This window comes from Mobula hypostoma, chromosome 10, assembly GCF_963921235.1.
Source record: "Mobula hypostoma chromosome 10, sMobHyp1.1, whole genome shotgun sequence".
NCBI classification, from domain to species: domain Eukaryota; kingdom Metazoa; phylum Chordata; class Chondrichthyes; order Myliobatiformes; family Myliobatidae; genus Mobula; species Mobula hypostoma.
In genome coordinates, this window is record NC_086106.1 from 110,335,021 (window position 1) to 110,361,825 (window position 26,805).

Below are 26,805 nucleotides of genomic sequence, written 5' to 3' on the forward strand. Positions count from 1 at the left end.
TTGTTTTGTTCATATTCAGAGACAGGTTGTTGGCTCTGCACCAGTCTGTTAGCTGCTGCACCTCCTCTCTGTATGCTGACTCATCGTTCTTGCTGATGAGACCCACCACGGTCGTGTCATCGGCAAACTTGATGATGTGATTCGAGCTGTGTGTTGCAGCACAGTCGTGGGTCAGCAGAGTGAACAGCAGTGGACTGAGCACACAGCCCTGGGGGGCCCCTGTGCTCAGTGTGATGGTGTTGGAGATGCTGGTTGCATGTTAGCTCTTCAGTCAGTAGTGTGAGAGGATGTTTTGATGTGAAACCCAGAAATATACTGTGGTTTGACTTTGGGGAGGGTCATCACAGGTTAGCTTGGAGGATTCACTCCAAACCTGTGCTTTACTGACCTTATGGATCTAGCAGTTATCAACCAGATTTCACCAAAGTTAGTTAAATCAAGTCAATAAGAGTGTTAAAATTAAAATGGGCCTCATTTTAACATTTTAAGTGCTACTGAACTCCCTAAATATCTGAGCAGGTTGGCTCAAATTTGGAACTGGACTTAGGTTATTATCACGTGTACCCGGGTACAGTGAAAAGCTTGTCTTGCTTACTTTGTGTTACTCAGTGCATTGAAGAAGATCAAGGTAAAACAATAACAGAATGCAGAACAAAGTGTAATAGCTATAAAGAAAGTGCAGTGTAGGAAATGATTTGGAGTTGAATTTTAGATTTTCTAAAACAGAAATCGCTCACACTGCCCAAACCCATCAATTGGAGATGGCATGTGATTAAAAGTACGTGGGGCAGCATGGTAGCATAGTGGTTAGCGCAATGCTTTACAGTACCAGAGACCCACTTTCAATTCCTACCACTGCCTATAAGGAGTTCGTACGCTCTCCCTGTGACCACATGGATTTCCTGTGGGTACTTTGGTTTCCTCCCACGTTCCAAAGACGTACCAGTTGGTAGGTTAATTGGTCATTGTCCTGTGGTTGGGCTCAGGTTAAATGGGGGGAGGGGAGGGAGGAGGGGGAGTGGTTGCTGAGCAACACAGCTGGAGTGGTTGGTTCTGCGCCATATCTCAATAAACAAAAATAAAATAAATTGTGCTCATTGCCTTTAAGCCAAAGACCAGATTCAAACCTTGTTCCTTCTGTACAAAACAAATCTTTAAATATAGTGGGACATCGTTGCACTCTTCTGATAAGGAATTAGAGAAGCAAAAATCTGTTTTTTTTTACACCATAAGCTAGCAATCTGAGCTAGTAATTTCATCTATGGGCCTTGAGTGATTTCAAAACTGAGAGATCTGCTATCAGCACTTTCCCTTGATCAGCTACAAAGTTTTGTTGTAGTGACTATAATTTAAAATCGCAGAGTCACAGAATACTATTACCGGATGAAAGGTCTAGAAACATGATTTCTAATCCAATTATGCCAGTGATATACCAAAATATTGATAGAGGAAGCCATTTGGCCCATTGTGTCCATCCTAGCCTCTTCTAGAGCTATCTATTCATCTATTGTCCCTCCTTCCTTACTATAGCACTGGGAGTTATTTTCCTTATGTTATACAATTCCCTTTTTAAAAACTTCGTAAGTACTTTCAACATCCTTATGAGCAGAAGGAGCCAAAGATCCTTGCATTTTGTAAGTCCTCTGCCATCCTCTTAAACTTCTGTTTCCATGTCTTTAAGTCATCTGTTAAAAGGAAGAACTTCTTTCTGCTTAATCTAATCTTAAACCCATTATGATCATGTCTACCTCCACCAAACTCCTCTTTATCTTGCTCCAAGAGCAAGTCTACTTTCTGCAATCTAACCTTGCAGCTGAAGTCTATTGGCCCAGGAACAATCCCAGTAGTTCCTTAATGAATACTGTCCAAAATTTGTTACATCCTTCCAGATGTGTGATGACCAGCATTGGATGCCTGTTTAGTTTGGTTTAGCTTTTTTTATGTTTTTGTTTGTGAAGTCCAGGATCCCCGTATGCTCTTCTAACTGCTCCCTCAATGCATCCTACCAGTTACAAATTTTATAAATATGTATACCCGGGTGTGTGTCTGTTTCTGTCTGTGATCCATATCCACACATTATCCATAACCAGCCTGATTTATTTAACGCAAGACAATTTTATTAACTCTGAACTACTGGCTGTAATGTCAAAGGAACCCACTCCTTTCTGTCAAGCAGCAAGGCTTAGGTTTAATAAGACTTGTGACCTAATGCACTCTGGAACCCTTCACCACAAGGACTGTTGCAGGTTCATGAAGTCTGTTCATCATCACAAAAATGAGGTACATTAGGAATGACCATTCAGTTCTGGCCTTAACAGTGACTCTCTCAACCCATGAGAATATAAAAATCGGCGTGAAATATTTACAGATCTGTAAACTAAGAAGTGAAGTATCAATATTAAATCAACTGTGACTGATGGTGAAGTCTCAATTTATTAATTACCCAGTAGATGCCATCAAGTAATAATCAGTACTTGATGACAGCAGCTGGCATGATACATTAGTGTCACCTTCTGCTCGGATGTCAGGTAGTGCAAAATATATTGTCCACTTCTTGTGTCTTAGGTCCACCCGAGAAATGGCATTGATTTTGTAGACTCCAGTGCAACATTGGGACAAATTGATGGTTTTTAGGGGTCAAGAAGAAATATTAGAAGGACAAGCTTTCCTATCTGTGGCAAGTCAGTCCTTTCTAATAGCCAGCACCCCTAGTGTGGGAAATTGAATTTCTTTTACAGGATGCGCAGCTCTCAAGACTTATTCTGAATTTGCAATTGTGCATATTAGATCTAATTACTTGGTTAAATTCTAAATTAGTCTTAGGAGATTGTGAGTGGGAGATGAGGAATTTTTCACAGAGGTGTTTTTAATACAATTTAATTTAATAATAAGAAAGAGGATCAGGAATAGACCATACTGCCCATTGAACCTGCTCTGTGTTCAATCAGATTAGAGTTGGTCCTTAGCTTCAACTCCATCTTCCCATTTAGTCCTCCTTTCTCTGGAAAAGCATTTTCAAAGCTTTATAGTTTTCAATCTTGAAATTGACCAAAAATTACACATTTACAAATATTGGGTGGAGAATATATTACCTCACAACTTCTGAGTAAAATATATTTTCCTTATCTCAGTAATGATGCCAAGTTCTTGCTTTGAATTGGTTCTAGATTCACATTTCTGGGCAAGAATCCCTTCAGTTTATATCCTGCCAAACCATCCAAGAACTTTGTTTAAATGAGCTTGTATTCATTCTAAACTTTAGTGAATACAAATTTCTACCATCCAGTGGGAGAAGTCATCCCAGCAATTGTTAAAGCTGCATTGTACCCTAAGAAAAAAAGATTTAGCGACCACTTTATTAGGTACACCTTCTCATTAATGCAAATATTTAATCAGCCAATTATGTTTCAGCAACTCCATGCAGACACAGTGAAGAGGTTCAGTTGTTGTTCAGACCAAACATCAGAGTGGGGAAGAAATGTTATCTAAGTGATTTTGCTTGTGGACTAATTGTTGGTGCAAGATGGGGTGGTTTGAGGATCTCAGAAATTGCTGGTTTCTTGGAATTATCAAGCACCACAGTTTTGAGTTTACAGAGAATGGTGTGGATAAAAAACAATATTAAAAAAAATCCAGAGTGAATGGTAGTTCTGTGGATGAAAATGTCTTGTTAACGAGAGAGGTTAGATCAAAATGTTCAGTCTGGTTCAAGCTGACAAAGAAGGCCCCTGTAACTCAAATAACCACACATTACAACAGTGCACAGAAGAGCATCTCTCAATGCACAGCACGTTGAACCTTGAGGATATGCTACAGCAGCAAAGGACCACACCACGTTCAATTCCTGTACCTAATTAAGTGACCACTGAGCGTATATTTTTTCATGGTGAGGAGACCCATTCTTCCGATTTGGTTTTACCAAAGCCTTACAGAACTGGAGTTGTGAAGACAGCTATATTTAACTTAGAAATTAAGTTTGACATTTTATATGTTCTCTTCCGTGCATATGCAGTAAAATTCCTAATTGTTTTAAAATGTCATATTACTGACTTGTTTTTGTTGGTATTATCCTTTCTTTAAAACTCCCTTACTGGATTATAAATGGAGAATATATTTAGAGAGTCCAGGACCAGAGGACACGGCCTAAGAATACAAGGATGTCCCTTTAAGACAGAGATGAGGAGGAATTTCTTTAGCCAGATGGTTGTGAATCTGTGGAATTTATTGTCACAGACAGCTGTGGAGGCCAAGTCATTAGGTATATTTAAAGCTGAGGACAATAGATTATGGATTACTAACTGCTTCAAAGGTTATGGGGAGAGGGCAGGAAAATGGGGTTGAGAGGGACAATAAATCAGCCCTGATCGAATGGCGGAGCAGACTTGATGGGCCAAATGGCCTAATTCTGCTCCTTCGTCTTGTGGTCTTTGGGGACCTATAAAGTGAATGGCAAGGCCCTGAAAAGTGTTGTGGAAAAGAGGGATCTGGGAATGCAAGTGTACAGTTTACTGAGAGCAGATAGATAAATAGATACTTTATTATTCCCAAAGTGTCACAGTAATATTACAAGTGCACAGACATACAAATATTACAAGTGAAGTAAGAAAAAATAAAAAATAAGTTTCCTTAAAAATAAGATGTACAAAATTTCCAGGTCAAAAATTACAAGATTTACAAGATTTCCAAGTTCATACTGATATGATAGTGTAAGAATTACCATAATATTATCCAGTATTGGGTGCACATTCACACTGTCCACACTGTCCAGATAAGAAGTGTTGGTAGTATTGCACAGGGTGTCTGCAATAGCAGGGTGTGGTAAATAGAGGTTAATAACATTCTAACAGGAAGGGTCATCACTTCCCCGGCTATAGGTTAACTCATTATAGAGCCTAATGGCTGGGGGGTATATGAATGACCTCATATAGTGCTCTTTGGAGAAGCGTAGTTGTCTTAGTCTATTACTGAAAGTGTTTCTCTGTTCAGCCAAGGTGACATGAAGAGGGTGAGAAACATTGTCCAGAATTGCCAGGATTTTCCATAGGGTCCTTTGTTCTACCACAGCCTCCAATATGTCCAGTTTGACTCAAATAACAGAGCCAACCTTTCCAATCTATTTATTGTGCCTGTTGGCATCACCTGTGTTGATGCCATTGTCCCAGCACACCACCGAATAGTAGATTGTACTGGTGACAATGGACTTGTAAAACATGTGAAGGAGAGGCCTGCATACTCCAAAGGACCTCAGTGATAATAATGCATTATATATACGAGGGGATAAGTTCGTGGCCTAAGGTAGAAGGAGTCAATTTTAGAAAACCTAGCACATTTGTTTTTCAACATAGTCCCCTCCTACATTTACACACTTTGTCCAGCAGTCGTGGAGCATACTTTATAGAAGTAGACTTCTTTGTAGAAGTCGGCATCTTGGAGCTCCAGTAAGTGGTCCACTGCGGGGGTGATTGATAAGTTCGTGGCCTAAGGTAGAAGGAGGTGAGTTATTAACTTCAAACTTTCTGCATAATCAGTTAGAGTTGAACTGCACATGCACGTAACGAGAGTTGTATAACATCTACCTTAGGCCACAAACTTATCAATCACCTCTGCTGTGGACCGCTTGCTGGAGGTCCACGACGCCGACTTCTACAAAGAAGGGATTCGTATGCTCCACGACCACTGGACTAAGTGTGTAAATGTAGGAGGGGACTATGTTGAAAAGTAAATGTGCTAGGTTTTCTAAAATTGACTCCTTCTACCTTAGACCACAAACTTATCAATCACCCTCGTATATTTTATGATTGTATACAATCGTATATGTTTTTTGATGAAGATTTAAAGTAACCAATGAAAGAAAAGCCAATTTTAGATTTAGTAGTATTGTGTAATGAGAAAATTTAATTGGTTATCTGGTGGTTAACGAGCCTTAAAAGAGCAGTGATCACAATATGATTGAACTTTATATAAAAATTGATAGTGATTTATTTTCAATCTGAAGCTAAAGACTTATATTGCAATAAAGCAAATCATGGCCTTGATTCTTGAAACAAAATTAAAGATGTGATTTAACAAAAAAGGAAAAAAGGCCCAGTCATGCCTATGAAGATAACATAGTACTAGATCAAAGGAAAAGGCTTTTTATGCACCAAAAAGCAATAAGCCTGAGGATTGGAAATATTCTGCAAAGGAGGACCAAGGCATTGAGAAGGGAAAGGAAAAGTAATATTGAGTAGTCTGGAGAGCAACAAAAAGATGTCAAAATATGAGCCAAAAAGGAAAAAAAAGAGTTAATATGCATCCTTTACATACTGAGATGGTAGAGACTATATTGGGGACTAAGGAAAATGCAGAAAAAGAATTATATTTCACAGAAGATGCAAGAGAGAATGGGCAACAACATGTCTAAAGTGAATGAAGAGTAATAGGTAAAAAAAAATTAAGTTGTGGATAAATTAATTGGTCTGAAAGGTGATTAAAAAGCCAATAGTTGATCCAGTGGGTTTGAAGGAGCTGGCTATGGCCATGGTGAATATGCTGGTTGTATTTTAACATTTTGTGGAATCTGGAACATTTCCCACAGGTTGGAAGGAAGTAAGGAAGGGAAGTGTTTAAGCAAGGAGAAAGAAAACAGGGAACCGTATTATGATGGGGAAAGTGCTCAGATCTGTTATGTTAATGAAGCAGTAATTGGACAGTTAGAAAGTGGTTGGTTCAGGTGGAGTTGGCATGGATTTATGAAAAGTAAATCATATACAGCTAATCTACTTTTGGATGTTGTAACCAAGAGATCAGATGAGGGTAAATAGTTAATGTTGTGACTTTCAGAAGGCTACACATCACTAAACAAAAACAACAGGAATTCTGCAGATGCTGGAAATTCAAGCAACACACTTTGTGTGTTACATCACTAAACAAAATTAGTTTACGGACTTCAGCATTAAACTTATGATAATTTTATCCCAGACACACTCTCCATTCATTCGGGTCCTCCCTCCACTGTTCCAATCTCATTTTTTCAACCCGCACAGTTTTCCCTATATCTTTTGCAACAGTTCTAAGGACTCATTCTCTCAACTTACTGAATTCCCATGGAACCTATTTTTCTGTATATTAATTGTATTGTTCTTCGTGCAGTCTTTCCCCACTTGTATCTATGAATCCTCTGGTGCCTTCTACTTGACAGTTTCAAATTTCCTGGTTCCAACTGGCTCAGCTTTTTCTCCATGCTATAACATGATAGCCCAAAGGCTTTCTTCTTCATGCTCATTTTCATGTCCAACCAGACTTGCTCCTCCACCACTTTCACCTGGCTGAACACTGTCAGAATATATCACAATTTCTTGAATCTCCTTCACATCCTCCAGTTCAGAAATGATAGAATGTTAATCGAATTCACTTATTGAACATGTAAGAATAATCCTCAGAACACCACCATGACTACTTTTTATGGTACATTAATAACTATTCCTGCTACTTATTCATGTGTAGATCTTGAAAGCCTCATGATTTCTGTGACAGTTTTCAACATATTCTGATATTCATTAGTTGATAACCTGTCTCTTCAGCCCATCTCAGGTTCACTTGGTCCACCTCTGGCTTTTTCCATTCCTGTACCTCCATTTCATCAGAAAGGTTAATGACCTTCATGAGCCCATAGACTCCGCAACTGCCTTAAGTACATCCCCTCATGAAAGGTCTCTATTCTGTTCTTCCAGTTTGTCTGGCTCCATTGCAACAGTTCTACTGATGAGACTTTCTCAACCAGTGCTTCTGGGATACATTCCATTTACCTTATCTACTCAACCATCGTTGACAGCGCTCTCACATCTTTTTAGCATCTGGTGTTTTTCTTTTTTGCTTTTTGATTGTAGGATCAGCGAGTTGAATCACCTATTCCTCTTTCAGCAAATCCACTTCCGATGAAGGGTCTTCTATTGTGTCAATGCCATTGAATATGAGATGGAAGTAGACTTCCTCTTCTTGTGATGACTATTAACTAAATCTTGTATTGCATGAACGTACTTTGCCTCTGATCAGCCAAGACTAAATTGTTGTCCAGGTCTTCCTGCTACAGGCACAGTCTTCTTCATTGGAGGAGTTGCAAGTGGAATTAAATGTTGTACTGTCATTACCTAACCTTTTTAAATTTGATGGTGGAAAGTTTACTGATAAAGCAGTTTACAATAGATGGCCATGTGGGGGTATTCTTAAGCTGAAGTGCTATGTCTCACAAATTGGCACTGGAGAGTTTGCACCCTCTTTTCCTTTGCACCCAGTTTTTAAAATGTTTGTGTTGCTTATTCAGTCAAATACTGCAACATCAAAGAAAGTTGTTTTTGTCTTTTCTCCGGAACTTAGCCCTTCTGTTCATGCTTGGACTGAATCTGTCTAGAGCCAAGTGGTCTAAACAGAGCATCAGTGAGGAGGCTTATGTTGATTGCAAGCTCCAAAAGCATAATCATTAACAACTTCCATAACTTATTGATTGATTGATAGATGAATGGGGGAGTAATTCCAAAGATGTATGGGTTAGTAGGTTAATCAGTCACGAGTGTAATTGTGGGCTCATTGGGCCAGATACCATGCTCTATCTCTGAATAGCCACATCACTTTTTCGTTTATTTCCTACCTTGGCATGGTGATTGCATCACAAAACAAAGGACAGTTGATCATTCCTATCAATACTGTCATGGATGCAGGAATAGATTTTTCTTTTATGTTTGTTTATTCATTTCTCATAAGCCTCATTGGGCAGCTCAGTCAGTACCTGTGCCAATGAACTGTTTCAATAAACTGCCTAGTTGTTTTTTTCCAATGACATTCAAACAATGGATTATGTTAAGCATGTAGTTTCCTTATCATATTTGACCTGATGCTGTGAGATATCATTGGCTCTGGAATCAAATGTTGAGGACTCTGGGGACCCTTTGGGAGCATGTACTTTGTGGTGGGCCTGTCATGCAACTGGACATTCTGGGAAATAGAGGCTGGAATCTTGGTTGAAAGATCTGATTCTGTGACTCTGTTGCTCTGATGCCCTTTACTCTCCTACAAGTGGCATGTGATTCTGCTGGAGAGGATTTATATACCTTGTTTGATGCTTGGATCAGTGTCCAGAGGCAGATGCACTGTCCCACCATGATAGGCAGGAACACTGGAGGGGTGGGGCCTCTGGCTCCTCCCCCTTTCTCTTCTTCCTTTTGCTGTTGTGTGCCATTCACAAATTGCTTCAGCAACAAGCAAACTGCTTCTAGTCACATCACTGCTTTGTAGGGAAGAGCTGTGCCTGCAGCTTCAGGCAGTGAACCAGAATGGTCAGGTGACGGGGGGGGGATGGGGGGGAGGTGGAGTGAGCTTTTTTTAAAAAAAATAACAACTGCATCTTTGTCGATCTGTGCACATTACTGTTTATTTTCTCATCAGGCGGCCTTGGCAAGAGGCAAGAAGAAAAGTGCAACACAAAGCAGACAATTTCAGCAGCCCTGGGTATTCTTATGCAGCAGTTGTGAAAGATTTCTCAGTTTTGGAAAGATCAGAATTTTGCTTGCATTGGATGGCCTGGTGACCTTGATGTTGCTTCTCCTGACTGTTAAGTCATCATGCTATGTATTGCATCCCACTGAAGGCATTGAAAGAAAATTACCTCAGCCTTTCTGTACAATTTGGCATCATTCATAATTGTGAAATTTGCGGTTCAAATGGCAGAGAGGGGGCCAAGTTTGACTGTTGTTAGCTGTTAGCAATGGAATTACATTACTTATCTGTATGTGTTGTGCTGTCTCAGACTGTCAATGGGGAATGATAAGGGCTTGTGTGGATGGAGGAAGTCAAAACTTTGCTGCTTTCTTTCATGCCTTAGTTCAATTCTGATTCTCTTTCCTCCTTAACTTTCTTTTAGTATTTAACATTTCAACACTGTGGTAGAATCTGAGGCTCAAGATTATATTTTGAATTGCTAGATGTTCGTTCTGTGAATATTTTCTGGAAACATCAGATACATAGGGCTGAAGTAAAAGGTTATCAGCAAACCAATGTGCAAACTTGGCAGGAACCTTTAGCAGAGTAATGAACAACATCCACAATACAGATAGTTCCATTATAATGTGATGTCTATGTTCCTAAGAAACTTTATGTTATAAAAAGTCACATTTTAGCAGAGCAAACTGCAATTGCCTTCAAAAAAACAGCTGTTGGAATCAGGTTTGTTATCACTGACATATGTCAAGAAATTTGTTATTTTTGCAGCAGCAGTGCAGTACAATACATAGAAAAATTACTGTGTGTTACAGTAAGAAATACAAGTACGTAGTGCAAAAAGAGAGTAATAAAGTGTGGTAGTGTTCATGGACCATTCAGAAATCTGACAGTGGAGAGGAAGCTGTTCATTAAACATTGACTCTGTGCCTTCAGGCTCCGGTTTCTCCTCACTGATAATAGCAGTGAGAAGAGGATGTCCTTGGTGGTGAGGGTCCTTAATGATGGGATGCTACCCAGTTGAAACATCGCCTTTTGAAGATGTCCTTGATGGAGCTGGCTGAGTTTACAACCCTTTATCTGATCCTATGTATTGGTAGCTCCATACCTGATACCAATGTGGCCCCCATAATGCAAAGAGCGTTCCCCAATCCGACAATCACATTATAACTAACTCACATCATGGAAGCAGCATTATAGCAGAACTGCCTGTAATTACATTAAAACTGCCAAGATCCTGCACATTATTTTAAATTAGTGAAATTATTCTTCTCATCTTTTTGTGTTCTTCGGCTGCTAGAAACTCCCAGATACTCATGGCCTCTCTCAAAGCACTTGTGACCATAATATTTTGTACTGGATGAGTTATTGTTGCTTCGGGTGGTTGCACATCAACATGGGCAGAATTCAACATCATTGACCTTTTACCTTATCATTCTATGAAGCTCAAATCTTCTCAGTGACACTGAGCTATACAATTGGCCTTTAACTGAACCTGATCAAAGGCTTAAAAGTTTAGCATTCCAAGTTTTATTTTAATTTGTTCTAAAGAATATCCAGGGTTTGCCAGCTTTATAAATAAATAAAATCCATGAATAGTTATGCAGCTATGAAATGAGGCAATGTTGGCCAACACATTATGCGCCCTTTAGAACCTGACACTAGTTTTTTTTTACTTTGAATGCTCTTCCCATCTACCACGCAGTGGAATGTCTTGACACCTGATGTTTCTGTGGACATTGTAGGAATTTGCATCTAGTCCAGGACTCCAGTGGTCACTGATGTGCAAATCCCACAATGGTCCGGATTTTCCAATATGAGGCCCACTGGCTAGCACTTCTTGTCAGTGTTGACTCTTCCTTTGCAATTGATTTTACCAGATTCCTAGCTGCTGCTGGCTCAGGCAGTTGGAGGCAAATGGTAAGGCATGGTTTCATGGACCACAAGCAAAGTAATCGAGCAATGTAGGTCTTGGCCACCAAACTACTGGAAGACTTTTGACAGCCAGCAAATCCCAAACCATAGATTTATTGTCTGTTAAATATGTTGAGGTTTTAATTACACTTAACATTAAATATAACCTTTTTAAAATATCAATATTATTTTTAAAGAGCATTAAAATGAACAGAAGTAATCAACTTATTCTGCTCCATCTCCCCCGTCCAACAATATCCATTCGCATGGACTTTAGGTTCTTTTGAAATCGAGTGATGTTTTGTTATAAAATCCAGGTCAGATCTCGACTGGTAAGTTTAGAATGTCGAGCTGCAGTGCCAGCATAATCCAGTCTAATAATACAGCAGATCATTTGACTGTGGACATGATCGAAAAACCACATTATTCAAGTTGGATGGGAGATACCAGTTCCTATTTTTTTCTTTTGTCTCTGACTACTAACCAACCAAGCAGCAAGTGTCAGTTCTCATTGGTACCAGTTTGGAGTGTCTTGCAGTTGGCAGACATGAATAATGAGCTGTTCATCATTCTAGTAATTTTACAGAGGAACATGTCGTGGAGACCTACTTTGGTGGCAAAAAGGCGCACAAATTTCAGTGTTTAATGAGCCAATGGCTGTTTTATATGGGGACCTGCTCCAGCAAAATTCTACCATGTACGAGATCCAATGTAAGTGACTTTTTGAAGGAGTAGCATGTCGATGTACAAATGTTGTGTAACACACATCGATGTGAATGCCTGGATCGCTCAGCAAGTTAGTGCATCATACATGCAAAAAGACCCAGAGCAAAGTTACAAACTTTGTGATTAATATGGGAAGTCCTGGGTCACATTAAACAAAAGATTTTCTTAAAAATAGGAGCACCAGTTGCCTAGAACACAACCAAGTGGCTTGAAGCTATAGAATTTTGAGGTGGTCTCTCCTTTGATAGAATGTATGTTATTTTGTGGTCAATTAAAACTCTCCCTAATTACATGCTTTTCACATGAATTCACTTCCACAGAGGGGACAAAAGCTTAGTTCAGTCAATGGTTCGGGGTTTGTGATCGGTAACTATGGAGCAGCATTTGCTGTTCACATGGCTGACAATCGCTCAGACAGAGTTTGTAACACAATAACTGCCTGGTCTACCTTTCTGCCTGACTGCTTTCCCACCCATCTCCCTGCTTTCCCACCTGTCTCTTCAGGTGAGCATGACTGAACCTATATTTAAATCAGGGGTTATCATTTCTCGCAGCCTGTTGTCTCCAAATTAGATCATTGCTCATTTGCTTTACTGTTTCTGAGACATTACACTACATAAATTGGTTCCTGTGCGGTAGAGACTTTTCAACACACGATGCACTTGGTGGAGTGATTACACACGGGTCCTGCGTTCTTTCTTTCTTTACAGAGAAAGGTATCAAAGGTTTCTTCCATCAACAATGTGTCTCAGTTAAGTAAGCAATAATTATAAAGTTAATAGCAGATGTCAGTTTGTCCTTCTCTCTGATGATATAGACTGACAGTAATTTGAAATATTGATCAACTCCAGTCCATTTTCAATTGCGTATGGTTCAATGCGATTTGTGTAAAAGCTGAGATGCTAAATTGGATTCATTATAAATTGTACAGTCCTAATGAATTTCTGTGACGCCCATGCCATAATAGCTGAATAAAATTTCATATTAAAATCCAGCAATACTTACACCTATTTATTGCTGTCCTTGCAATTTTGAATTCATTTTGTGTTGGTTGTTTTCCTTTTCATCTTGTAATGCCCTGTTCACTGGGAGAGAGGTGAGGAACAAAATTTTGGCATAATGGACCATGATGTGGCAATAAAAGTTTATTAGTTTATTTAAGGGAGGGTAAGCATCAATCTGTTCAGGAGTGAATGCACTTCATTGTTGATTCAAAACTTACTGGATATGTGAACTAACTGTATTTTACACCTGTTCTCTTCTTTACATGCCAATAATATCCTTCATTTACTCAAGCTGTTCCATTTGTGTATACTGCAGGCCTCCACCCCGTTCTCCTCATTGCCCACTTGTGACATTCCTTGCAAACATGGCGCAATCTTCAGAAGCATGCTGATGGATCTTCTCATCTCTGACCCTGTCCTTAAACGTATCAAATCCCAAGTCTCTGTTAACAGACAATTGCCCATGCTTGACATTATTTGAATGAAATCCCCCAACACTTGTCTCCAGTGTGCTCTCTCTGTTTAATGTGTCACCATCCAGGACATGCCCTCTTCTCATTATTCCTATCAGGAACCTGAAGATGCATACTCAGTGTTTTAGGAACAGCTTCTTCCCTATTGTCAGATTTCTGAATGGTCTATGGACCAATGAGCATCATCTCACTATTTTGGTCTCTATTTGCACAATTTATTTATATTTCTTATTGTAACCTATAGTACGGTAATTGTCATAGTAATAACACATGGTTATTTGAGATACTGTCACCTTTCTGTTAGCTTGAACCAGTCTGGCCATTCTCCTCTGACCTCTTCCATTAACAAGGCATTTCTGCCCACAGAACTGCCACGCACTGGATGTATTTTGTTTCTCGCACCATACTCTAAACTCTAGAGACTGCTGCGCAGGAAAATCCCAGGAGATCCGAGTTTTTGAGATACTCAAACCACCCCATCTGGCGCCAACAATCATTCCATGGGGTCAAAGTCCATAAGACCATAAGACAAAGGAGCAGAAGTAGGCCATTTGGCCCATCGAGTCTGCTCCGCCATTTTATCATGAGCTGATCCATTTTATCCTATTTAGTCCCACTGCCCCGCCTTCTCACCATAACCTTTGATGCCCTGGCTACTCAGATACCTATCAATCTTTGCCTTAAAGACACCCAATGACTTGGCCTCCACTGCTGCCCATGGCAACAAATTCCATAGATTCACCACCTTCTGACTAAAAAAAATTTTTCGCATTTCTGTTCTGAAAGGGCGCCCTTCAATCCTGAAGTCATGCCCTCTCATACTAGACTCCCCCATCATGGGAAACAACTTTGCCACATCCACTCTGTCCATGCCTTTTAACATTCGAAATGTTTCTATGAGGTCTCCCCTCATTCTTCTAAACTCCAAGGAATACAGTCCAAGAGCGGACAAACGTTCCTCATATGTTAACCCTCTCATTCCCGGAATCATTCTAGTGAATCCTCTCTGTACCCTCTCCAACGTCAGCACATCCTTTCTTAAATAAGGAGACCAAAACTGCTCACAGTACTCCAAGTGAGGTCTCACCAGCGCCTTATAGAGCCTCAACATCACATCCCTGCTCCTATACTCTATTCTTCTAGAAATGAATGCCAACATTGCATTCGCCTTCTTCGCTACCGACTCAACCTGGAGGTTAATTTTAAGGGAATCCTGTACGAGGACTCCCAAGTCCCGTTGCATCTCCGAACTTTGAATTCTTTCCCCATTTAAATAATAGTCTGCCCGTTTATTTTTTCTGCCAAAGTGCATAACCATACACTTTCCAACATTGTACTTCATTTGCCACTTCTCTGCCCATTCTTCCAATCTATCCAAGTTTCTCTGCAGACTCTCCGTTTCCTCAGCACTACCGGCCCCTCCACCTATCTTCGTATCGTCAGCAAACTTAGCCACAAAGCCATCTATTCCATAATCCAAATCGTTGATGTACAATGTAAAAAGAAGCGGCCCCAACACTGATCCCTGTGGAACACCACTGGTAACCGGCAGCCAACCAGAATAGGATCCCTTTATTCCCACTCTCTGTTTCCTGCCAATCAGCCAACGCTCTATCCATGTATGTAACTTTCCTGTAATTCCATAGGCTTTTATCTTGTTAAGCAGCCTCATGTGTGGCACCTTGTCAAAGGCCTTCTGAAAATCCAAATATACAACATCCACTGCATCTCCCTTGTCTAGCCTACTGGTAATTTCCTCAAAAAATTGTAATAGGTTTGTCAGGCAGGATTTTCCTTTAAGGAATCCATGCTGAGTTCTGCCTATCTTGTCATATGCCTCCAGGTACTCTGTAACCTCATCCTTGACAATCGACTCCAACAACTTCCCAACCACCGACGTCAAGCTAACAGGTCTATAATTTCCTTTTCGCTTCCTTGCCCCCTTCTGAAATAGCGGAGTGACGTTTGCAATCTTCCATTCCTCCGGAACCATGCCAGAATCTATCGACTTTTGAAAGATCATTGCCAATGCCTCCGCAATCTCCACAGTTACTTCCTTCAGAACACAAGGGTGCATTCCATCTGGTCCGGGAGATTTATCTACCTTTAGACTATTCAGCTTCCTGAGTACTTTCTCTGTTGTAATTGTGACTGCGCACACTTCTCTTCCCTGCCACCCTTGAGTGTCCGGTATCCTGCTGTCTTCCTCAGTGAAGACTGATGCAAAATACTTGTTCAGTTCCTCTGCCATCTCCTCATCTCCCATTACAATTTCTCCAGTATCATTTTCTATCGGTCGTATATCTACTCTCACCTGTCTTTTACTCTTTATATACTTGAAAAAGCTTTTAGTATCCTCTTTTATATTATTTGCTAGTTTCCTTTCATAGTTAATCTTTTCTCTCTTAATGACCTTCTTGGTTTCCTTTTGTAAGGTTTTAAAGACTTCCCAATCCTGTCTTCCCACTAATTTTTGCTTCCTTGTATGCCCTCTCCTTTGCTTTAACTTTAGCTTTGACTTCTCTTGTCAACCACGGTTGCATCCTTTTTCCACTTGAAAATTTCTTCTTTTTTGGAATATACCTGTCTTGCACATTCCTCATTTCTCGCATAAACTCCAGCCACTGCTGCTCTGCCGATCAGTTAGATCATGTTTTTTTCCCCATATTCTGTTTCTTGGTCTGAACAACAACTGAATGTCTTGACCATGTCTGCATGCTTTTTGCATTAAGTTGCTGCCACGTGATTGGCTGATTAGATATTTGCATTAACGAGCAGGTGTATTTAATAAACTGGTCACTGGGTGTATATTGTGACTCTTGTGGATGTCCAATGTCTCAGCACGTTTAAATCAATGAAGAATTTAATGCTTCAGTTGCATGCTGGATTCAACACATTTGTGGCAGTGAATGAATGGATCATCTGAAATTATAGAAAAAAAACATACATTTGTATTGGGCATTCCATAATTTTGAAGAGATTGTGGTCAAAAAGGCTGTTTTCCTAAGGAAAGGTTTGTTAGCCAGTTGTACTTCAAGTGTTTACTCATTGTAATACTTGCAGTAGTGGGAGGACTCTTCTGTTTAAAAAAAAAAGTCATTTTCTGGTTTTGGCTGTTTTATAATGTAGAAAATGCAGCAGTCAATTTGTTCATAACAAACTCTGACATCCAACAATGGGATAATGACCAAAGTTAATGTGCTTGTTGCGATGTTGAATGGGAAATAACTTGTTTCCCGTGACATCATCAGTGAGAATTTCAGATATTGTTGGGGTTGGGTACCGGGGTGGGGGGCGGGGGCGGAGTTAAAGTGTCCTGGTTTAGCTTCTCCTCTGAAGAATGTGTGGTATCACCAATATCAATCTAGATTACTTTGTGCTCAAGCCTCTGAAGTGGGAATTGAAATCACATCACTCTAGGATAAGAAGTTTGTTTCTGCTTATTTGGTAATATTTTTGCCTCCAATTTGAAATGCCTACTTTCCTTAATGTGAGGCCAGCTTTTATTGCATTAGAGAAGGTGGGTAATGACCTACTGCATTGACTGCAGTAGCTATGTAAACTTTTATTGTTACAGACTATTTTGACACCCTTAATTATTGCCAAACTTGACCTGTGATTCTTAAACATTTCAGACAAAAAAATTCCCCAAGTTTTCAAGATTGTAATTAATAGAACTCGAAGTTACTAATATTTTCTCATCAGTCTGCATGAAGTAATGAAAACTTTTTTTTTAAAAAGGGCCAAGTATATTAAATCTCATCAAATATTTTTCACTGATATCTCTGGAAGAGAGAAGTGACTGGAATTCCAATGTAGCACCATTGTCCTCTTTGTGTACACTTGCTTTATCTTCTGGTACCTGAACTGTTATGTGCATACATCTATTAACATTTAACATCGCGTCTTACTTGCAATCTCGGTTTTTTAAAAAAGAAATCACAATTGTAAAATGGCAGAGTCGAGCATGTTCATGTTGAACTTAATGGAGCGTATTATAAAAGCTTTGCATGAGCTTTAAAAAAAAACATTTTCAACAAACAGTGGCGATTATAGAGGTGATGTGTGCCAAGCTACATTTAATGTTAAATTGCATCAATTTTAAAGATTGATCACGTTGGGGCACAGCCTTAGGTTATTTTCACAGGATCCCAGCTGCCGTTTTCTCATTTAATTGTCCGCTGCTGTGGTTGCCTGTTGCAAGAGTAAAACTAAGCTTGTCCACCCACTAAATAAATGCAATTGGTTCTGCTTGGTGGGATTATGCCCTTGCTTACTTTCTGTCCTTCCAGCAGCCATTACAAGTCATCTGACATTATTATAGGCTTTATACAATCATTACTGTAAGATTTTTAAGGTTATTATTGTACCTGAAAATACATGCTCAGAAGTGTCTGTGGCTCCAACCAAAGGGTTGCAAGGAGAAAAGAAACAAAAATTGTGGTAAATATCAGAAATTATGCTTTGAGTTCTTGAGACCTTTGCCAATACCTCAAATATTCCAACAATTTTAAGATGTACTTCAAAGTAAAGTGAATGCAGCAGACATGGCTCTGTATGGAGGTAACACTGATGTGGCTGGGTTATTAAGGAGGGTCTATGCACTTCAAATGGAGCTGTGGAGTCTTTAATGTCCACTTAAATTAGCAGAGTAGCTTTTGTCCAAATTGCATCACTATTGAGTGTGAAGAATTGGCCTATTTTATATACCCTAGCCTTGGAATTCAGCTTGCACAAGAGATCTGTGACTCAGAAACCAGAATGCTCTCAATTTGAGTTTAACTATCTGTCTAACAGGAGAATGGTAACCTGGCAAATGGCGTGCAAGAAATATTTGGCAAGTTTATTTTTTCTCTGGGAGAGCCTAAAGGAGAATTGCTGCTCATAATTTTTATCATGATGGCACCCTCGAGTGATATAATAACACACTTCAATGTAATTTACATTGTTCGTTTAGAATGGTGCAAGAAAAGCTTTGCCAAATAGTTTCCGCAGGGAGACTCTCCTTTTAATTGCATTTTGGCTTCAGAAGAGGGGTATTAAACCACATTTGTGAAATACAGTGAAAAGAGGAATTTGGGCAGCCTGATCATGTTGCCTTGAATTGATGGTGAATGATTGATTTAAAAGTATGCTTGCAAATTCCATGTGTGGTACCCCACAGCATGGTAGTGACAATGCCTGTTGTGTGCAGTGGGGGAACTTACAAGCATTTGTTCTTTAAAATTAGAACATTAAATTCAGTTTGTATACCTTAAACTATATTGATTTAATTTCTTTCCATCTAATCAAGCACCTCATTTAATGTTGAACCATAATTCTTTGGTAATTTTTTAAAAATTCAAGTTTCAAGACTGCTTATTGTCATTCCTCAGGACATCATTGTAACAGAGAACAAAACGATTGTTGCTGCAATATACGGTTTGTATATATAAACTGCTATAAATGATAAAACGGAGAGAGTTGGCAGCAACAAATGTATCTGCATTGTGGAGTTTGCTCTTCCCATTTGTGACTCTTTGAATTCTTGACTATCCCCTCCCCCCACCATCATACGTAACTTTTTATTTTTCAGCTATTTTTTCGTTAGTTCAGCTGCCACTCCTTCAAACAAAGACTTGGCTTTCTTTGCAGTAGGTAAAATATGGAGTGGTTGAGGCAAACAGCATGGATACATTCGAGGGGAAGCAAGGTATGTTTATAAGAAACTGAGGGATGCAGGCTCTCCTGAAGGACTTACAGATGCAGAGTAGAAAGGGTTTCTTTTTGAATATAAATATATTTTAGCGTAGATCTATTGTAATAATTAATTTTAGTTAATTCTATGGCTTTAACAACAACTCTGGCATTTAATTCACCCTTTTCAGCTGGGCTGTATTTTTGGCATGTTTTGCATTATTACCCCAGCACACTTGCAAAGAGCTGCAAAAAAAAAGCAGCGGATGACTTGCTTGTAAGTCTCTTAAGTTGAGTATGTAAGAAGCATTAATCAATATGTCCCCTGTTTTCACTGTGTCTCATAGACACTGTGGAGGGAAATGCGCCCCACAAATGCAATCAGCTGTTTGAAGTGAAAACATTAGTACTAGATTCACTTTTATAGTTTGGCTTTGAATTAATTCAGATGTGGCAATATAATAATTAGCTAGCTTCGATTACTGGAATGAACGGCTTCTGGAGGACTTGCAGATTCTTTGGCAAAGAGCACATTTGGTGAATAGCTGTCGAATTCAGTCAGATTACCCCCTAGGAACGGTATTTATTGATTTTGGAGTCGGCACCCTGAAAATGACAAGCGCCTGGTTGCATAATGATGCTGCAGTTTCAATATATTTTATTTATACTTTATTTTACTTTGGAGTCTGCTCCCTTTCCTGAATTCAAATACTCTCTCTTGCTCTCGTGGTGTGGGTGCTGGGAGGCAGAAAGGTGGTTCTCCCTTCATCTTTCCGCATGTATTTTTTCTCTCTCTCTTTCTTGGATCTTTTGCCTTGGTCTAGCTGGCTATATTTTACTTCGTGCCCGTCTTTTCCTGTCGCCTTCTTTTGCAGACATGTCTGTATTGCTCCCTCTTCCTTTCCGCGTGTCTCTATCGTAGTTTTACTCATTTTGTCGCCTCTGCACGGGCCACTGCCATTTTCACAGGTCGGCAATGGGCAACCTGCCAGAAACATGCTTGACTGATGTGGGAAATGCAGCCCTCTTCCCTGCACAGCAAATACATTAAAAATTATATATAATATAAAATAAAAGCTTTATATATTATATAAATAAAATAAAAGCTTCTGGGTCAAGCCTGGCCAGATCAATCGTCTCCTTTCAGTAGGCAGTACAGCATTACTGCTTGTATTAAGATAAATATATTCACCTTAGCTATTCGCTTCACTGGAAACCACTAAGTTGTCTGTTAAATGTTTTGCCATCACAAATGATTCCGGAAACTGCAGGAGCATTACATGATCTCCCGCTGATCCCGAGCCTCTGCAGTTTGCTTACAGTATGTTGCTTTGCATTATAATCCTGAACAAATGGTAAGATATTTCATGCTGATGGACTGCAGGGCATTCCTTGCTCTTTTTTTTAACCTCTGTGGGAGGTCCCAGTCATTCAGGTTTAAAAAGACACAAACCAGTAACAATCCCTGTGTTCTAACTGAGGAGCGCAGAAGGGTGCAGTGTTTGTAAAGCCGCATAAACGTACAGTGGCAAGCCTACACACATGCACGCACGGTCTTGCAGTAGGGCCGGACGCAGACCTTTAATGAAAGAGCTTATTGATTGGCATTTGATGAAAAGCCAGAAGTATGTGTTCTGTGTCGGTTGCTGTATGGCTTGCTCCTGTATTTGTAGTGGGTCGGAGCATGGTAAAGTTAATGGAATCGTGTGCTGCTCGGAGCATGTACTCGATCAGTACCGCAGCTGCTGCAGAGAGGGGGGAGAAAGGGCTGCATTGGAAGGAGCTGTTTTCTTGATCGCAAGTACTGCAGTGTGGCCACTCCTACCATTGGAGACATTTAGCAAATATGCTTAGTGACGCTGAATTTGTGCACTGTATAGGCAGACCAATGAAAGAGCTCAGCAACAAGAATACTGTGGGCGTTCATTAGAACAGGTGTTGGTGGATTTGGCAAGGGAATTAATTGGGGTATATAACAATTTTTTTTGTTTCACAGACAGTTAGGTAATTGACATCGAGGGCTACATCCTTTGTTTCATGAATGTTGCTGTTTCTGTTTCGCCAGTCTCATTGTGTAGACTTCATTTAAAATCTGCTCACTATCAAATGTTCCTCAGTGTCAGTCACCCGTAATTTGTATAGAATTTCTTGCTTTGTTTCCGAAAACAAATAGGATGTACTCTGTATAAACTGTGTTGAGGAAATAGAAACTTGAATTGAAGTGCAATATGTCTTTGCCGTTGTGCTGTAAAATGTTATAGTTTCTTCCCTTGTTAGCAGTGAACTTGTTTTAGTATTTTAGTTTGCTTTTTTTTAAAGAAAGTGTCTGTTTGACGTTGCACTTAGTTTCAGGTCAACTAGGGCAAAAAAGAAATAAAACTCTGCGCTTGATCACAGCCTTAATCTTTTGCCTGTACACCTTCCTGGTTCGGGCCAACAGCACAGGCATACACTGTCAGTCGAGAGTGACTGCACAAGCCACACACTGCTTGAAAATTGTAGTGATGGGCAATTATATTTGCTGACAGAAGCACTGATGCTTGTGGAAAGCCACACTCTGTGGTGGCTTTTGACTCTTCCAGCAGCAGGATTCCTTTCTCTGGTAAAGGTCCGGTCAATTGCTGCTAAACATGGCTTTAGAAACACATCCTGCCTTGCCAATCTCATTGTTTATGTGAGGAACACACATCAAAGTTGCTGGTGAACGCAGCAGGCCAGGCAGCATCTCTAGGAAGAGGTACAGTCGACGTTTCAGGCCGAGACCCTTCATCAGGAAACGTCGACTGTACCTCTTCCTAGAGATGCTGCCTGGCCTGCTGCGTTCACCAGCAACTTTGATGTGTGTTGCTTGAATTTCCAGCATCTGCAGAATTCCTGTTGTTTGCGTTTATGTGAGGAAATCAGTTTGCTGTGGTAAAGTGCTGCACCGTTGTATTATATGATGAAGTTCTGCATTTAGGGAATTTTACCCTTATTATAAACGTGTGCACAAGTAGTGGTGATTTGGTGATGGTGGTCCCATGCAGTTGAACATTTGTCCTTCCTGCTTGTTGCTGATGGGATTGGAAAGTGGTGCTAAAGAAGGTTTTACCCAGTTATGGTGCTTCATCATGCTGATAGTGTACACAGGATGTTATTGTATGTTCATACTAATGAAGGAGGAGCTCAGCAAGCAAATTGATAAATTCCTCTCCCTGACACATCAGACTTCTTAAGACTGTTGCATCTCCACAAGCTGTCTGATACTGTTGATCTATGCTTTGTAGGTGGTGAATCAATTTTGAGGAATTGGGAGTGAATTATTTATTACAGAACACCAAGTACTTGACATACCTTAATAGTTAGATCTATTTTTATCTCTGGTCATTATTGACTCTTGGTTTGGCCATAATTGAGGCCATGATGGTAGTGGCATTTAATATCACAGGATGAGAAGTGAAAAATTGTAGATGATGATAGAAATCTGAATAGCAAATGCTGGAACTGTTCAACCAGAAGACAGAGCTTTAGAATAGAGGGGTGTCCTTTTAGAGCAGGGATGAGAAATTTCTTTAGCCAGTGGTGAATCCATGAAATTCATTGCCACAGGTGGTTGTGGAGGCCAAGTCATTAGGTATATTTAAGGCAGAGGATGATGGTTCTTGATTAGACAGGGCATGAAGAGGGACAGGGAGAAAGTAGGAGATTGAGGCTGAGAGGGCAAATGAATCAGCCAGCCATGATAAAATAGTGAAACAGACTCAATGTGCCAAATGGCCTAATTCCGCTCCTGTCTTATGGTCTCATGGTGAAGCAGGATCTATGTAGAGGGAAAGAGCCTTGCATGTTAGGTCAAAGATCTTTCTTCGGAGTTTTTGATAATGAGTTCATCATTATCAAAAATAGTTAACCTGAAGCATCGAGCTCATTCTCTCCACTGATCCTGCCTGACCTGCTGAGTATTTTCAATTTTCATTTAATACCACTGAAGATTGTATAATTGTCAATGAACAGCTCATTTCTGTCTTATGATAGCGGGAGGGGTCTTGAAGAAAATAAGATACAGGTTGAAAATAATGCTCGCATAATTTTTTTGCACCAAAGATTTTAGGAGGATTGCTCTCCAAGATCAAAGTTATTTTTCTTTGCTCCACATATGATTGCACTAACTGGAGAGTTTTCCCTTGGTTTCCATTAACATTAGTTTTACTTGAGTCCTTGAAGCCACGTAGTAACAAAGGTGCTTTAATGTCAAGGACAGTTCCTCTCACCTGCTGTGCAATTGAACTCTTGGATCCAGATATGGCAGAGGTAAAAGAAAGGTTTAGATTTGAGTGGCCCTATCAGAATGTTACCTTTAGCAAGGAATACTTTGTCTCTGCGTGTGGTTTGTCCCACTCCCAAGGGGCTACACAACATCAATGCCAGGACAACTAGACTCCAAACCAGATACTTCCTCCAAGATGTCAAGCAGATCAACACCTCCACCCACTAACCCACCCCATCACCATTTCTTTGTCATTTCCTGTCTATAACCTTATGTACAGATACCTTTCTACCTTATGCCACTTTATATACAGTTGAAGTCAGAAGTTTACATACACCTTAGCCAAATACATTTAAACTCAGTTTTTCACCATTCCTGACACTTAATCCTAGAAAACATTCCCTGCCTTAGGTCAGTTAGGATCACTACTTTGTTTTAAGAACGTGAAATGTCAGAATAATAGTAGAATGATTTATTTCAGCTTTTATTTCTTTCTTCACATTCCCAGTTGGTTAGAAGTTTACATACACTTTGTTAATATTTGGTAGTGTTGCCTTTAAGTTGTTTAACTTGGGTCAAATATTTTGGGTAGCCTTCTATAAGATTCACACAGTAAATTGCTGGAATTTTGTTCCATTCCTCCAGACAGAACTGGTGTAACTGAGTCAGGTTTGTAGGCCTCCTTGCTCGCACACGCTTTTTCAGTTCTGCCCACAAATTTTCTATCGGATTGAGGTCAGGGCTTTGTGATGGCCATCCAGTACCTTGACTTTGTTGTCCTGAAGCAATTTTGCCACAACTTTGGAGGTATGCTTGGGGTCATTGTCCATTTGGAAGACCCGTTTGCGACCGAGTTTTAACTTCCTGGCTGATGTTTTGAGACGTTGCTTCAATATATCCACATAATTTTCCTTCCTCATGATGCATTCTATTCTGTGAAGTGCACCAGTCCCTCCTGCAGCAAAGCACCCCCACAACATGATGCTGCCACCCCCATGCGTCACGGTTGGGATGGTGTTCTTCGGCTTGCAAGTCTCACCCTTTTCCCTCCAAACATAACGATGGTCATTATGGCCAAACAGTTCAATTTTTCTTTCATCAGACCAGAGGACTTTCTCCAAAAAGTAAGATCTTTGTCCTCATGTGCATTTGCAAACTGTAGTCTGGCTTTTTTAATGGCGGTTTTGGAGCAGTGGCTTCTTCCTTGCTGAGCAGCCTTTCAGGTTATGTCGATATAGGACTCGTTTTACTGTGGGTATAGATACTTGTCTACCTGTTTCCTCCAGCATCTTCACAAGGTCCTTTGCTGTTGTTCTGGGATTGATTTGCACTTTTTGCGCCAAAGTAAGTTCATCTCTAGGAAGCAGAATGTGTCTCCTTCCTGAGCGGTATGATGGCTGTGTGGTCCCATGGTGTTTATAATTGCGTACTATTGTTTGTACAGATGAACGTGGTACCTTCAGGCGTTTGGAAATTGCTCCCAAGGATGAACCAGACTTGTGGAGGTTGACAATTTTTTTTTTCTGAGGTCTTAGCTGATTTCTTTTGATTTTGTTTGTAAACTTCTGACCCACTAGAATTGTGATATAGTCAATTAAAAGTAAAATAATCTGTCTGTAAACAATTGTTGGAAAAATTACTCGTGTCATGCACAAAGTAGATGTCCTCAATGTCTTGCCAAAACTATAGTTTGCTAATATGAGATCTGTGGAGTGGTTAAACATTGAGTTTTAATGACTTCAACCTAAGTGTATGTAAACTTCTGACTTCAACTGTTACGATCACATCTTGTGTATTTATATTTATTGTGTTGTTCATGCTTATTGTGATTTTAAGCTGCATCGGGTCTGGAGTAACAATAATTTTATTCTCTCTCACACTTGTATACTGAAGAATTACAATAAACAATCTTAAATCTTTGGTATTGTTGATGATATTTCTAACACATGGTAAGTGGGAGAAGATAGATGGGATAATATATCCATTTGAACCAGAATTACCAAGAAATACTCTGGTTAACACATTCACTTACCCCAATGCTCCAATCATACTCATGTGCAGCAGGCATATTTGCTTTGTGTTGCATGTAGGTTCTAGAGCTCAATGCCATATCTTTGCAACCACTCACCAACCTTCCTACTACTTTAAGCTTACTTCACTCCTCCCCAAAGTTATGTTTGTATACTTGTTGTGATAAATTCAAATCTATGTACAAGGGGGTTTGGAGGTTTTTAAAAAATGTATTCACACTCATAGTATTGGTCGTGTTTACTGTTCTTCCCTATCTGACTTTGAATTGACGAGGGAATCAGTTAAAAGTCATCCACAGTGGTGAGATGGCTATCACTTAGCTTGATGGAAGAATAGCATATTTCTTCCTTCAGAAAATATCAGAGGACCAGTAGGTGTTTAATGACAATATGCTATTTTCATAGCTAACCTTGTTGGTCGACTTTAATTCCTTGTTGGTCACTAATTTCAATTCAATTTTTTAAAGAGCTTCATTTACAATTCCCTTGCATCCTTGTGGGATTCAAATCAGTGGTCCAGAACTCCGGCTGCTGGTCCTGGAACAGCACCACTCCACCACCATGCCCTATATCTGTGTCCTGCAATAACCCATTTCTGCCTGAATGTGCAAGTATACCCTAACAACACCTTATATTCCGCCTGGGTAGCCTCCAACCTGATGGCGTGAACATTGACTTCTCAAACTTCCGCTAATGCCCCACCTCCCCCTCGTACCCCATCTGTCATTTATTTATTTATATACACACTTTCTTTTTCTCTCTCTCCTTTTTCTCCCTCTGTCCCTCTCACTATACCCCTGCCGATCCTCTGGGCTTCCCCCCCTCCCCCTTTTCTTTCTCCCTAGGCCTCCCGTCTGTCCCATGATCCTCTCATATCCCTTTTGCCAATCAACTGTCCAGCTCTTGGCTCCATCCCTCCCCTTCCTGTCTTCTCCTTTCATTTTGGATCTCCCCCTCCCCCTCCCACTTTCGAATCTCTTACGAACTCTTCCTTCAGTTAGTCCTGACGAAGGGTCTCGGCCTGAAACGTCGACTGTACCTCTTCCTAGAGATGCTGCCTGGCCAGCTGCGTTCACCAGCAACTTTTATGTGTGTTGCTTGAATTTCCAGCATCGGCAGATTTCCTCGTGTTTGTGCAAGTATATTCTTGGTGCTTTTAGTTAATCCAATGATCCCGTTTTACTTTTGAAATGGATAACTTATCATACCATCAGTCTTCTCCCAATTATCATGAGGAAAACTATGTCATTGGTAGAATGCTCCTA

General features: G+C 40.0%; 1 protein-coding gene across 2 annotated transcripts in view; it reads left to right on the forward strand.

The window, feature by feature from the left end:
• Positions 1-26,805, forward strand: part of nexmifb (neurite extension and migration factor b) — a 299,468-nt gene that overhangs the window by 68,430 nt on the left and 204,233 nt on the right. The window contains exon 1 of one of the 2 annotated variants that reach the window (XM_063061035.1): positions 19,226-19,280. The exons of the other annotated variant lie outside the window; for it this stretch is intronic. The gene's annotated coding sequence lies outside the window, so the exon portion shown is untranslated. Of the gene's footprint in view, positions 1-19,225; positions 19,281-26,805 lie in introns of those variants that run through there. 2 annotated transcript variants of the gene reach the window in all.